We start from the raw sequence: 16,261 nt of genomic DNA, 5'->3' as shown, positions 1-16,261 counted from the left end.
TGCTCCCAGGTACACCTCCAATTGACTCAAATTATGTCAATTAGCCTATCAGAAGTTTCTAAAGCCATGAGATCATTTTCTGGAATTTCCCAAGCTGTTTAAAGGCACAGTCAACTTAGTGTATGTAAACTTCTGACCCACTGGAATTGTGATACAGTGAATTATAAGTGAAATAATCTGTCTGTAAACAATTGTTGGAAAAATTACTTGTGTCATGCACAAAGTAGATGTCCTAACTGACTTGCCAAAACTATAGTTTGTTAACAAGAAATTTGTGGAGTGTTTGAAAAACGAGTTGTGTGTATGTAAACATCCGACTTCAACTGTAAGTAACAGGGGCAGGGATCACTGAGGTCCATGTGTTATTGTCATGCTTAGTCAAGTTAGAGATGATTCTGAAGTATTTTCCTCCTAAGTCATGGAACTGGGTGACGTCAACAGTGTTGTTCAGGTAAGGACAGAGACCTCTATCCAGGACCTGTGTAATAACTGCCAGAAAAGATGGTCTGAACTCAGCAATAGACACCCACAAAGATGGCCCACAATAGACAACCACATACCACAACCATAGACACTTCCACAGCATTTGATTAAGGCAGCGCTGCTCCAGTGGTCTCAGGAGTCCCTCACAGGTTAAAGGGGCCATCTGGGAGCCACCCACTGAGAGAAGACCCAGGACAACAGTGACGCACATCACCAGCATCATACAGTATCTCAATATGTCTCATTATAATGTCTCAACCCACTGGGCACGCACTGGCTGAATCAATGTTGTTTCAACTAGTTTGTCAACGTATTGTGACGTGATATCAACGTGGAAAATACATTGGATTTGAAAAAAGTAATCAACCAGTACCTTTTTCATCTAATTTTAACCAGCTTTGTAAACATTGAAATTAGGGTAAAACTTCAACTTAAATACATTGTTACATCAATCTAATTTCAACATAATCATCAGAACTACAGGATGTATACGTTGAAATTGCGTAGACAATCCCACATAGAAACGTAAAAAATATTTTTCATCCTGTATTGAATTGGGTGGTTGAAATTATGTTGAATTTTAGATTTGTTTAAACATATTTTATTTGACCTTTCAATGTTGATAGTAAAATGGTGTGTTTGACTCAACGCCATTGTTTGAACGTCATGCTATCAACCTAAATAAAGAGGTATATTGAAATAAAAAGTTTAGCTACAGTCAATGCGTTCTGCCTGAACAGTGACGTCTACGAGGGGTAATGCACTTCAGTTAGAACAAGTCCACCATCCAAATGTCTACCTTTGCATACCCTGCTACGCTTTAGGAAAGAAGATGTGTTCTTTTCAGCTGAGCTATTATGACAACACATTTAGACATTGATCAGCTTCCATACTCATTTGCGTAGACTACCTAAATAACGTTGAATAGTTGAAAGTAACTCCTCTACATTTTCTTACACAAGCTGTATGTGAATGTAAATTCGGAGTGAGGTTGGGTTGATGAAGGCTATATTGACATCTGATTTACCCAACAAAGGACACCATCATTTAAACTTGTAGCTAGGTATACTATCATTCATCCATGGGTGACTGGATCTTTGGAAGTTTAGAAGTAGTTACCATTAGCGCTATAAATATGATGCTAAATTCATGATATTAATAATCCACTTTTATCTTTGGATATTGTCTTGTATATGAAGGCTGGTTGGTTGATTTCAAATGTAATCTACAAGTTATTAATATGTTGGATTCCATCTCTATCTCAACCAAAAATCTAAGTTGAAGAATAGGACTAAATCAAATCAAACTTTATTTGAAGTGCATTTAAAGTTTGATTTGATTTAGTGCTATTCTTTAACTTAGATTTTTGGTTGAGATGGAGCCATGAATCCAACATATCAATAATGTATTTGTAGACAAACTGCTTGGATAGTATATATACTCAATATTATGAATAACATATATAAAAGACAATATCCAAACGTAAAAGTTTATTATTAACATAATGAATTATATGGCTAGTGGTAACTACTTCTAAACTTCCAAAGATCCAATCAACCATGCTTCATGTTGAAATGATGGTATCCTTTGTGCAAAGCAGATGCCACTGTAGCCTACATAAACCCAACCTTACTCCTAATTTTCTTTCACATACTGCTTGTGTAAGAAAAGTTAGAGGAGTTACTTTCAACTAGTCAATGTTTAGGCAGTGTATGCAAATGAGTACGGAAGCTGATCAACATCTAAATGTGTTGACACGATGGCTAAGCTGAATCAAGCACAGCTTGTTTCCAAAGCTAAGCAGGATATATATATAGAGGGAGGCATCTGGATGGTCGACTTGTTATGACTGAAGTGCATTACCCCTCATATACCAGTAGGCGTCAATGTTGGCTTCCAATTTTATTTCAATGTACCTCTTTATTTAGGTTGATGGCATAACATTGAAACAATGACATTGATTCAAACATACCACATTACTATCGACATTGAAACAAGGTCAAATATAATGTCTTATCAAATATGAAATTCAACATAATATCAACCACCCAATATATATATATATATATATACAGTGCCTTCGGAATGTATTCAGACCCCTTGACTCTTTCCACATTTTGTTATGTTACAGTCTTATTCTAAAATTGACTTGAGATGTTTCTACAACTTGATTGGAGTCCACCTGTGGCAAATTCAATTGATTGGACATGTTTTGGAAAGGCCTGTCTATATAAGGTCCCACAGTTGACAGTGCATGTCAGAGCAAAAACCAAGCCATGAGGTTGAACAAATTGTCCGTAGAGCGCCGAGACAGGATTGTGTCGAGGCACAGATCTGGGAAGGGTACTAAAATATTTCTGCAGCATTGAAGGTCCCCAAGAACACAGTGGCCTCCATCATTCTTGAATGGCAGAAGTTTGGAACCACCAAGACTCTTCCTAGAGCTGGCCGCCCGGCCAAACTGAGCAATCGGGGGAGAAGGGCCTTGGTCAGGGAGGTGACCAAGAACCCGATGGTCCCTCTGACAGAGCTCTAGAGTTCCTCTGTGGAGATGGGAGAACCTTCCAGAAGAACAACAATCTCTGCAGCACTCCACCAATCAGGCCTTTGTGGTAGAGTAGCCAGACTGAAGCCACTCCTCAGTAAAAGGCACATGACAGCATGCTTGGAGTTTGCCGAAAGGCACCTAAAGACTCTCAGACCATGAGAAACAAGATTCTCTGGTCTGATAAAACCAAGATTGAACTCGTTTGCCTGAATGCCAAGCGTCACGTCTGGAGGAAACCTGGCACCATCCCTACGGTGAAGCATGGTGGTGGTAACATCATGCTGTGGGGATGTTTTCCACAATTCAATTTCAACATATACATAGTTCTGATGATTATGTTGAAATTAGATTGATGTAACAACCTGTTAGTCAGGTTAAGTTAATGTGTTTAGGTTTTACCCTAATTTCAATGTTTACAAAGCTGGTTGAAATTAGATGAGAACAGTCCGGGTTGATGATTTTTTTTTCAAATATATTTCCACAATATGTTGACAAATTACGTTGAAACAACGTTGATTCAACCAGTGTGTGCCCAGCGGGATGTTACCACTGGACATATGGAGCTGAACAGATAACCTTTTTGATTTGCATTAGGGGGAATTGCATTGAATCAAATGATTAATGTACAATTATTTAACACCAGTAAGAGAGGGGTTCCCCTAGTGATGTTGATGATGTCAATTATGCCACCACATCAGATGTGGGGTATTCCTTTGGGGTCTGAATTCAGTGGAACAATATTCAATCAAAACTGCGAGATGAGAATTCTTTGATTAGAACTTAGATGTCAACATACAATTCAAATTCTCATCATATAGATGTCACAAAGGTTACATGATTTGGAATGTTTACCGTTACCATGCAAACCTGTTTGTTAGTTCCAATTCTACATTTTTTAATGTAAAATTCTCATTATCAAAATGAAGAAAGCAGGTAAAACATGGTTTCGAGCTTGGTGTTCTTTTTTCTTTGTATGCTGCTTTAGCACCACCGAGACCAAAACCAGAACTAGAAATGGAAGAAAACAGCGAAAGATCAAAGAGACTGAATTTATCGAATTGACTGACCTTGGGAAAAACACTTCATTCAATGGATCATGCAACACAGCTGACCATTGGCCATACTTCCCTCCAAACCTCCTGCCCTCACCACCCCTGGAGCAAAACACAACCATGACAGAGGAGATATTTGGTGATCTCGCCCTGCTCAAGCCTGGTCAGTCCATGGGAGATGCCTGGAACACTTCAGACATTAGGTAAACATCATTACAGCGAATACTGCATTATGGTACTTGTATGATCTTTTAATTTAATGACCCAATAGAATTCAATAGTTCTGATTTCCCTTGAAGACTATGAAAAAGGTAGTCTGGTCCCATACTGTACGATGATAGTTGTCTACAGCACATCCAGTACAGTATGGAACCAGACCAGGAACAAGGTGTTACGTCAGGCTGTGTGTATCCCATAGAGCGGAAGAACCTTGTCGTCTTGAGGTTATGAAGAACCAGACAGGCCTGTGGGGCAGCAGTGTGCAACGCCAGCCTCAGCAGACTTCACCAGGCAATCACCTCAGCCACGCCCTGGGCCAGTATCTGGACTCCACCACCATACCGATGACCTCTGACCACCAGAAACTGGGCCTGACCTCTGATTTCATGAAGGTGCCTGAGGAGACGCTGTTTATAGAGGTGTGGGACCTCGGGAGGGCGCAGGGGACCATCGCTATAAGGCCAAGTGGGCAATTACCGAGGAGCACGGCATTGTGCTAGACCAGGGCACCTGGCTGCAGAATGATGACAACTGGTGAAACCACACATGAAAGATGTTGGTGAACAATTATCTTCACCTCACGATTCATAAGTGTGAAAACATTAAAATACTTTATTCCGGCATTCCTTTTATTCTTTAATCCCTCCAACTTTGTATCCAGTACTAGAATACTCCTGCAGCTGCATTACTACATGGATGAGTGAAAACTGTAGTTCTGGTAAACAGATGTGATGGAGAAAGAGAAATCAGTGACAGGTGCAGGGATAGGATGAATATATCTGAGCTACACTCTTACTCTGTGCCGACATGCTGTTAGCATATGAGATTAACCACATTTTCCATTGAGCCCAGAATAGGCCATTCCCCCCACAACATTAGCTTTAACCAGGAGCCTAGTTCTAGCACAGATAAGCAACATTTCACAATTGAAATCTCTAGTACTTCTCTCAATTTCTTCTATATATGCCTGTTGTGACATGGCAATTTTTTGAAGAGCGGTGAGGAGAGGTTAACAGTGTCTGTCGGAGGGGTGTGAAAATACTGCAGGGATTGAAGGCTGAAGGCTGGGTTGGGGTGGGCATTGTGGGACTGTAGAGGGCTAACTAAATAGAATACAAATGTACATTCACAAAAGAAAGAAACAACCTTCTGTGGAAAACGTAAATGAATCAGGTACATATTTATTGAGGCAATCTTAAATAGAAATTTCAAAGTTGGAAATGAGAAATAATGCTCGAGGCATTTCATGTAAACACACACAAGAAAAACAATGCAGCATGAAAGAAACGTAAATATTTACAACATTAAAAACTGAGAAGTACAACAATTTGGCATGAATGTAGTCTGTTTCACCATGTAATCAGACTTTAAAAAATCCCAACATTGACTATAAATAGGTGCACATCAATTACCACGAGATTGGTATAGTGGTTATCAATAAACGGCCAAACTGTAAATTAAATAGCTTTTACAACGGTTCAGACAATTGGCATCCATGGCATGTTGAAAATCAAAAGCATTTAAAATAAAAATAGATAGAAAGGACCTAGCTGCCACCATTGAAAAGAGCTACATCATGACACTACACCCTCCTCCAAGTGGTAGTAGTAGAAAGAGGAGAATCATTTTGCTCACAGACAAAAGAGCACTGTGGTTATTTGGTAACAATCTCTGTCAATCAGCGGTCACACACACATGTATACATTACAATGAGCACCATGAAGATTAAAATAAAGAGGCATAATTGTTTTTATTGTAAACAAAAATGTATGGAAGCATTTAAAAACCTCTTACTAAGGAAACAAGCAAACTGACAAATCCCAATGGATTCGACAATACATTTCATTTGTCATTTTGAGTTCCCCTTTGCATTAGTTCCCATGGGTCCTTTAGAAGAGTTTTGGCAGCTGTCGAAGTCTACTTAGGTCCAAGAAATTTCCCATCGACCCTTCTGGTTGAGGACACTCCCTCTGCTTTTTCCAAAAGATGGCCGCTGTTTGGCGCCATTCTCCTTCTCCAAACTGTGTTTGGCGCCGCGAGCCAAAAGCTGCATTTTAGGACGCAAGTCTCTGAGTAGCTGGCTTTGAGAGTCTGCATGCAGTGCCTGGGGGTGGACAGGGTCGGAGTGGGGCAACTCGTTTGTGATGTTTTTCAGAACCAAACCTTTGTGCTCCCACTCTCCTAGTCCTTCTTGTTCCGGTTGAACATGGAACTGTACAGTGTATCCCATCTCCGATTGCTCCCCCTCGGCCCTCTCCTCCTCCTCACTCCCGCTCCCCTCCTCTATCAGCCCGTATCTCTTCATGTACTTGCGGGTGGCTAAAGACATGTTGTTCGGAGACAGAATACTGCTCTGTCCCATGGCGCTCTTCTCCGTTGGGGGGCTTCTCTGAGAGCAGTGTGCAGGGGCTGAACCTGGGACGGGCCCCGGGGGGCTGTTGCCCTCCCCCTACAGAGAGCCTGGAGAGCTGCTGGTCGCTTAGGTATCGGAGGGCGATGGCGTTGGCCTCCAGGCTGAGGTCCACGCTGCCGCCCCACATGCTGGTCCCCATCGACTCTGGGAGGGTCAGTCTGCTGATGACCGCCTCTGGGTTGATGCCGGCCAGGGTACTGGGGAGAAGGAAACGGAAGCTGCATTTTAAATCAAAGTTACAGGAACACCTTCTGCATAATGTAACCTACGTAGCTAAATTATGTCGAGCTTACATGAGAATGAGCAAGAAAGTAAGAGAAACAGCCACTGTAATGGCCCCTATTGTCATGTTAGAATGGCTGTAACCATCATAACGGGTCCATTTCCCACAACTGAAACATCCTCTTGTTATACCATAATACTACTACCTCTATGACCTACGTGCAAAGATGGTCAAGTAAACCTGAAACTTCAAGGCAAACATACCTGGCACTCTCTACAGAGCTGCGCGTGGTCTTGCCCCCGGGGTCGGCAGAGTCCAGGTCCACGTTGACCCCTAGCTGCTGCAGCTGGCGCAGCGTGGCGTGGAGCACCTGGTCCCTTCCTCCTGGCTGCTGCTCTACTTTGGGCTCCGGCCTCCCGGGAGCTGACGGGAACAGGGCTAGGGGATGACTGCTGGAACTGACAGTGGGACACTTGTCTAGGGGACAAGCTGTGTCTCTCTCGCAGTGTGTACGAGGTGCTTCGATCTTCTTCCTCTTTGACCTCCTCGTTCACTGATCCCTGGAGACGGCTGTTCACTTGGCCCTGTGGAAGGATGAAGAACGTCAGATCTTTATTTATAAGCGCTTTTCATATGTTTAGGTCCAAGTGACAGATAGTCAAAGGGATTTCACAGGAGGGAGGCTGGCCACATAACATGTTGTATTAAGCATTTCACTGCAATACTAGGTTCTGTTGAAACATTCTCCAAAAGAAGTATACCAGGATGAAAGACGGTGCAAATACAAATACATAGCCTAATTACTTGGAGCCGTGCTCATAAGTATATTTTTTTTCTTCCGCAAATCATGGTCTCCTGTTGACATACATGGAGCAAATAAAAGTCCCTATAAAAGATGACTCTTACCAGTAGATCCTGATAAAACCGCTGATCGTCCTCCACCGCCCTGGGCTCCTGACTCTTGGTGCCGTCCCTCTGTGGAGACTGGGACTGGTAGTACATGCTGGCACTCTCCCCCAACACTGGACTCTGGAAAGAACAGTCTCCAAATGCTGACTGAGTCCTGCAGGAAATGCACAAAAACACATGCTGTTCATACTACGGTTAAAATACTTTACTGAAATGGCCACAAGGTGGCACCAGTGTTCAGATGGTGTTCAGCGGGTGAGCCGTCACAGTTGGTGACAGAAGTGGTATCACACTTCTGACGCCAGTTGTGAGGGCTCACCCTCACGTGCATATTTTCACATCACCCATGTTCTCCTGTGGCTGGGTTTCAGATTGAAAGCTTGGTCTATTCCATTCTCCCGAGTGGCGCAGTGGTCTAAGGCACTGCATCGCAGTGCTAGCTGTGCCACTAGAGATCCTGGTTCGAATCCAGGCTCTGTCGTAGCTGGCCGTGACCGGGAGACCCATGGGGCGGGGAGGGAATGGCCAGCAGAGATGTAGCTCAGTTGGTAGAGCATGGCGTTTGCAACGCCAGGGTTGTGGGTTCGATTCCCACGGGGGGCCAGTATAAAAAAATATGTATTCACTAACTGTAAGTCGCGTCTGCTAAAATGACTAAAATGTAAAAAAATGTAAAATCACTGAAGCCTCGTTCTTGTGAAATGGAGGGAGTAAAATGGTGTAAACTGCTGTTCAGAGTTCTAGGTGGTGAACTACAACCATTACTTTCTTTCATTCTTCCAGTCAATTCAAACTGAGGGCTGGGCCAATGGAAGAAAACAAGCGTTCAGTTTGAAATGCAGCCAACCGTTCTCTTACCTCTGGTGCGTTGACTGGTTGGATGGTGTGCCTGACACCCGCTCTCTCTCTGACCCCGCTCTCTTCTTCCGAGCCATCTATGTGCCTGCTGTGGGTAAGGCTGGCACTGCCAGAGCTCCGACTAGAGGAGGCCCTGCTGCCATCGGGAGCGCCAGGCCCTGTGTCGGTGTGCCACTCTGGCTGTGGGCGCTCCTCATCGCGAGCAGGGGCATCGACAGGGACGCCCCAGAACAGACTAGCACCTACACAGCAGGGAGAGATGCAGTTAGTCAACTAAGGGTGCGTTTGTAAATTCACTCTGGCCATCTACTCCGATTTCAGAGCACTCTCGTCTGAGTGTGCCAGAGCGCAGAATAACTGATGAATTTACGAACTCGTTGAATATGACCAGTGTCAGTAAACGTCAGCAAAAAAACATAATTCAGTTGTTGCCAACAGCACAGTTAGTCAAATAAAGTAAAATGTTATTGGTCACATACACATACAGGTGCAGCTCAATAAATTAGAATATTGTGGAAAAGTTAAGTAATTTCAATAATTCAACTGACAAAGTGAAACTCATATATATCGTGGATTAATTACACAAAAAGTGAAATAGTTCAAGGCTGTATTTTTTAAAATCTTGATGATTACGGCTTACAGCTCATGAAAACCCCAAATTCAGTATCTCAGAAAATTAGAATATGACATAATACAGACATGTCGGCCTTCTGAAAAGTATGTTCTTGTACATGCAGTCAGTACTTGGTTGGGGCTCCTTATGCATGAATCACTGCATCTATGCGGCATGGCATGGAGTCTATCAGCCTGTGGCACTGCTGAGGGGTTATGGAAACCCAGGTTGCTTCGATAGCGGCCTTCAGCTCATCTGCATTGTTGGGTCTCGTGTCGCTCATCTTCCTCTTGACAATACCCCATAAATTCTCTATGGGGTTCTGTCATGTGAATTTCTATCTCTAATTCGACCTAAGCTTGAATCATTACCAGAGGTTGTAAAGCTCTGATTTTAATCATCAATGATTCAAGGTCCACAATCCACAAGTAATTATCAGTAAATTTATTCATGGAGAGCTCTCCTCAAAAACACAAATATCCTGTTTTTTATACTCCTTGACAAACAAAGACACTATGCTCCTCCCACCTTTAGGTGGCTTTCTTAAACAGTTCCCGCCTTCCCCCTTGAATGGTTAGTAACGCCCCTTCTGTTAGTGGGTTGACACTACATGATAATTCTAACATTTATACTGTGTTTGGGGTGAAATTCTTTAGTCATTATTCTTAAAATCCAAATTAATCTAACAATCCACCCCTTTGACTAAATATTCCCACATTCAGGATAAATGTATTTTACAAGCATGATTAATCTCAGAGATCACATCAGAACTAATAAACATTTCATCCAATTGCGGTCTTTCAGGGTCCAAATCCTCGTCATCCACCAAGCCTGGAGGATTGTTTTTCACATTCCCCTGGTCAGAGTCCGGAGTCAGTCCATCTCTCATCATTGTTTAGATACTGCATTTCACCAACGCCTGACTCACCAATCCTCGGACACAGGGAACAAGACAACAACCACATAATACAAGAATACCCATACAAACACTGATCGCTCCTAAGATGGTGGCTGCTAGGGTTTTCCATTTACCAAATATTTAATCAAACCACCCTATCCACAATGTACTAACTTCTGAGTTCAGTTCATCCTTCACTTAGTGCAGTTAATTCTGTAAGAGCTCTGGTGACTGTCCCATCCGGTGTGGTGTTGTTAGGGATAAATATGCAACAATGGCTTATCTTTCTATAGACACCAGCCCTTTCTGCCTGATCTAGAACCAACCTCTACTAAGTTATGAGCGGGATGGCGGATAATCGCTCAGAGATCCCCTTTACTGCATCTCTAGTCTTGTCAATAAATCGCTGTTGGTTGTAATAGATATAATTTATCCAATCCATATTTTTGTTTGTCCCCCACCAGAAAAATGTTGTAGTAAAACTTTTATAGCTTTGTATTCGTCTGGAACACCCCTGGGGATGCCTATACCATCTATCCAAATTGGGCTATTTCCTTCCTGACTTTTCTCCTAATTATTCTTCCCGTCACTGGTCTTTGATGACCAATTCTTACAGGTTGGACCAACAATACTGGTGCACAAGTACCCACCCATCCCTCTGGTAATGTCTGCCGAATGCTCCCTTTTTTAGTGCATGCCCACCACACATCAGTCAAAGGGATGGTTAGGTTCCTAATTTTTTTTCCCTTCCTTCCTTATCTAAATCAGTCACATTAATTATCTCCTTACAGCCATCAAAATCACCCAAGTTACGGGTGCCATGTCTGTAACACTGGTATTCGCCAGGAGTTAAAGTGAATCTAGGTGGGCTGGCCGAGTATGTCAATTTTGCCAGCCCAATCCCTGTGCAATTTGGCTCTTTTTGATTGGACCCCAGGTCTAATACACAGGGAAACATTGCCTTTGGCATTGGGGCGGTCAACATTGTTGGTCGCCCAATGGAGCATGCATAACAATTGGTCTCCCCCAAGGCCCTAGCGGTGTATTTCATCCACTTTAACCAGAGATTCTCATCAGGGACCCCCTCCACTTCCCCATTGTTCCATTCTTGGAGGAGAAAATCTTTCATAGTGGACGGGTTAGTCAAATTGACTCCGTCATCCCTTGACTGATTTACTCAGTCTATTGCTGTTAGTGGATTAATGACAGTACCTGCTCCCTCTATATCTTTTGACTCCATCAAATATAATCTTAGACAAGTATGCCGTCCGTATACGTCCGCGCAAGCCCAGTAAGTTCTTCTCATGTCCTCTTTAGTGACTTTTACTATTGTTACTACCATTTCCGTGGGGATGTCGTTATACCTTCTTATCCTCCATCTTGACGTCCAGCCCCCCCCCCGTCTCATATCTCCTTCCCCCAGTATGTCTAAATACCTGAGCCCAGGAACAATCCGCTGAGGGGGCTGAACATAAATACAACGGGATTTTATAATCCCATGTTGCTTGCTTATCCGCTCTGATAAGATCCCTAATCATAATTTTGAATCTTACTCCCCACCCTTCTCTGACTCCTATTTTGTAGATCACTCGCCCTTGATGGTCAGTATGTCGGGTCGCTTTCCTTTATTTCTTAATAATGGTAAGGCCATAGCATAATTGGTGCGAGGTGGTGGTGGATTTTGACCTACCATGACTATTGCCGAGACTATGATGCAGCTCAGGGTCACCCATATTCCCAAAAACCCCCAACCCTCTCCTGTCTTGAGTCCTTCTGCTCGGTACCACCCCATACTCACACCCTAGGAACACACTACAGTGATGATAGGTCTGGGTAGGAGATCTTCGTTGACAGAGATGACCCCCGCACCCTGTGGCGCAGTTCCGCTCGTCAACTCTGCGTGTGCTAAGCGGTGCTTGTATGTGGTCCTACCTTCTTGCAGTGGGTAACATGGACCCAGGTTCCTCTCTCTGCTATTCTAATGGCCAAGGTGGTTACCAACATAACCTGATAGGGCCCTTCCCAACAGGCCTGCTTCCAGTTTTCTAGTGACTGGATGCTCACCAGTCACCTGGTTAGATAGTGGGTCACCTTCTCCTTTAGTTCACCTGTGGGGCACAAAACCTCTGACATACGGGTGTGGTTAATAAACTATCTTCACACATGTTCAGATTAATGTAACAATTTCTGACTGCATTCTCTTTTTAGACTATCTAAAAAATGTTTTTTTTTAAAAGTATTTTGTCCTCTCCTTCGTATATTATCTAATACAATTAGCCTCTTCTCCCCTCTTGACACATAGTTCTGCTTATGTGTCAATTTTTTCCACCTTCCTAAACATTCCCTTAGGTTATTTATCAACCAATTGCCATGCCTTTCATTTTTGAGATTCTTTTTGCTTCTTTATTGCTCCTCCCACTTCCTTTGTCTTTATGGCGGCTAAATTTGACTTTCATTCAGTTCAGAATCAATTAGTAATCCAATCAAACAATCTCTTATCTTGTAAAAACACTTATGTTTAGTTCAACCTCTGTTCTACCCCGGCTCTCCCGGGCTTGACCTGAAGACTGATTGTTGGACATGACAAGTCCATTTTTTAGGTCACTTAAGTATTCTGCCTAGCAACAAAGAATAAAAACCTCTATGTTCGTGATTAACCCAGTTATCTCTAATAGCCCACCAAAAAAAAAAACATCATCTTTAAACCACGACCAATGTCATCCCTCTTTACTCTCTACCATTTTGGGTAACATCCCTGATATATTTATTAAAAGCTAAGACTGTTTGGGAAGAGAGCAACAACATAACCTGTTCTTCCTCCTCAGAGTTCCAAATGATTTTACCATGGGCTGCCATTGCCTTCCCATAGATAAGATCACTTAATTTACCCGTATGCAGTACATAATGATGACCCAAGCTTTTTTTTCTAGTCCTTATCTACCTGACCCTATTGCTAAATCAATGATCTAGGCAATAGTTGTCTCGCCTTAGATTGTACATTCTTCTGATTACTGCAGCTTATTCCATGAATTTAGTTTCAAATATCACCCAATAAACCGTTCCATCCCACAGCATAGTAAACACCACCTATGAACTGTTGAAAATTCCCTAAATTCAACATAACAACCCTTTATAAACATCATGCTGGGTGTGTTTTTATTTGATTTGAAAAACCCAATTGAAAAATAACAATCAAAGATAGTTAGGCTCAACTTAATTTGGTAGCTCCCTCTTATGACCTAAATACTGCCTAACTTCATAAAATCCCTCAACCAGAGCCACAAATCATTCTCCTTGTCCTCAACTCAACCCTCACAGCTTTATCGCTACTTCCCTCCTATCATTACTGAATCAATGATAATACATTTACATTCTAGTCACCCAGCAGACGCTCCTATCCAGAGCAACCTAGTGAATACATTTTTATTATTTTAATCTTTATTTATTTTTTTACTGGCCTCCCCCCGTGGGAATCGAACCCATAACCCTGGCGTTGCAAACACCATGCTCTATCAACTGAGCTCCATCCTTGCCGGCCATTTTCCCCCCTACCCTGGACGACGCTGGGCCAATTGTGCGCCGCCCATGAGTCTCCCGGTCGCTGTCGGCTGCGACAGAGCCTGGATCCGAACCAGGATCTCTAGTGGCACAGTTAGCCCTGCGATGCAGTGCCTTAGACCACTGCGCCACTCAGGATAATAATAACTGCAATAACTATCAATAATAATTATAATAACTATTACGGATTATATTGTCCTTTTTCTGATGTTCCAATTGTAGTCTATTCATTTTAGTTTAAAATATAAAGTTATTTATAACAAATCCAGAACCCACCACAGGCTGGCGCTATTCCCCCAGCACAACAGCCAATGCCACTTGCTTCCTTGTAACGAAAATAAATTATCGTTTAAAAATTTTCCAATTATTTGTATTCCATGCCTTTCATTTTGAGTTCGCTATTCAATATATTTAACAGTTTTCTCTGATTCGGCCCCAATCAATAAAACAAATGCTTGATATTATTTATCAGCATACACTTAATGACATTCCTACCATTTGAACGATGTCCTGTCTCTCACTCCCCCCTCTCCTGCTCCTTCCTACATTATGGGGGAGGCGCGGGAAACTTCCCCTACAATTTTCCTTCTTAGGAAATAATGTCATTAGTACTTATAACATATTTTCATAGACATATCTAGAATATTACTAAAGCTATCTAATGCAACTTTTAATACACGTAAAAAAACTCTCTCTCTCTCCACCCATTCCTTTTTGAATAAGTGCGTCTTCCTAGTTACCCCATAACCACGCCTCAAATCTTTTATTTAGCATTTAACCAACCAAATACTAAGTAGTATCCGGTTATCATTCATACCCGCCGTTGAATTTCCTCATACACACATATTTCACCTTCTGCCATTCAAATGCCCAACACGACAGAATAGTTCCATGCAAACCTCTATTGGCTCTTCAAGTCGCTCCGGATTAGAGCGTCTGCCAACTGACCAAAAACGCAAATATTCTCCACCCTCTCACCCATTACGTACGTCTACGTTTGAGTGCGAAAGTCCAGACACACGCATAATAATATGCCATCTAGCAGACGCTTCCATCCAAAGCGACCTACAGTCATGCGTGCATACATTTTTTATTATGGGTGGTCCCGGGGATCGAACCCACTACCTTGGCGTTACAAGCGCCGTGCTCTACCAGCTGAGCTACATAGGACCACATCGTTGGACTTTATAGGTACCTCTCAAATAATCGCTTTGTGGTGTTTTTAGCCAATTCTTAATTGACACGAATCATTTTGTCAAACATTTGTTCGAACCAAAAATATTGACTGTCATCCTCCTTTTTATCCCCTGCAGTCACGATAGTTAAATATTCCTTTGTCCCCGTTAAAGCATTTTCGCGCTTAAAAAAACACACTCCCTGTCTTCAGCCCCTCCTTTCGCTTTTTTTTCATCTAATTTTATATGCATCTGCCTACTAACTTTTTTACTTCGAGATGCCCAATAAATTCATACCTCTTCTCCCAAATGGACCCATAAAACATATTTCTCCGATCTCCGGTTAATTCTCGGACTTGTTTAGAAGATGTCTTTCCCATGGCGGAACAATAAGAAATCCCTCCCCCCCTTTTTGTTTTTTAAATAATTCCCTCCCGAATTATTTTCGTAGGAGCTAATCTCTTAGTGCGCCTCTTGCTTTTGTAATTATCCCTTTAAAATTATTTAACCCCTAACCCAGAGTTTCTATTTAAAACTCCGGTTTCATGAAAAGAGTAAGTTACCCAATTTTCCTCACGCAACTTATTTTTTCCTCCACCCCTGAAATTATGATCACGTCTCCCGAGGGATTAAGTCTCACACACATACGACCTTATCATCTGATAAACTTGTTTGCAAAGTTCTAACAAATGCCCAGTCGCATATAGAACTCCCGACATATCCCTCTCATACGATGATAATTATTTCCCTGTTTATACTGAACATTGCAATTCGTACAATGACAATATTAACTTAGTTTACATTTGTGATTGCAATTCACTACCATGTCATTTCGGACTAGTTTTTTTTTTGTAATAGCTATTTACCTCTAGGATCAATTGCGGACCCTCCCTGTCGTAATAATTATTACCTTCTTTGACTTTGGTAACTAAGTTCAACTCATTTTACCAAAATCCATGAATAAAAATTACTGACCTTTTCCTCGCAGTCTGGATTAAAATGCTTTTTCAAACTTGTTAACATCTTTATCGTTCATAAAGAGTAATCACCGGCCTGTCTTATAACCTTAACGTGGAAGGCCAGGACTATTTTTCTCGGATGCGATCACCCGGCCGTGCACGGATTTCGGATTTCTCTAGAACGATAAAGATGTATTAAGCTCCGCTTCGAAGGACCAATCTGTCATGTGAATTTATATCTCTAATTCGACCTAAGCTTGAATCATTACCAGAGGTTGTAAAGCTCTGATTTTAATCATCAATGATTAAAGGTCCACAATCCACAAGTAATTATCAGTAAATTTATTCATGGA

General features: G+C 42.1%; 1 long non-coding RNA gene across 1 annotated transcript; it reads right to left on the bottom strand.

Annotated features, from left to right (window-relative positions):
* Window positions 1-7,407: 7,407 nt before the first annotated feature.
* LOC123481484 lies at window positions 7,408-8,746 on the bottom strand. Its single transcript, XR_006657153.1, has 3 exons — window positions 8,706-8,746; window positions 7,845-8,001; window positions 7,408-7,522 (listed from the first exon to the last, which is right to left on the bottom strand). It is a non-coding gene; the product is annotated as an uncharacterized LOC123481484 (long non-coding RNA).
* Window positions 8,747-16,261: the final 7,515 nt, after the last annotated feature.

Source organism: Coregonus clupeaformis, chromosome 20 (assembly GCF_020615455.1).
Source record: "Coregonus clupeaformis isolate EN_2021a chromosome 20, ASM2061545v1, whole genome shotgun sequence".
In the NCBI taxonomy this organism is placed as follows: domain Eukaryota; kingdom Metazoa; phylum Chordata; class Actinopteri; order Salmoniformes; family Salmonidae; genus Coregonus; species Coregonus clupeaformis.
This window is presented reverse-complemented; position numbering and strand designations above follow the sequence as displayed.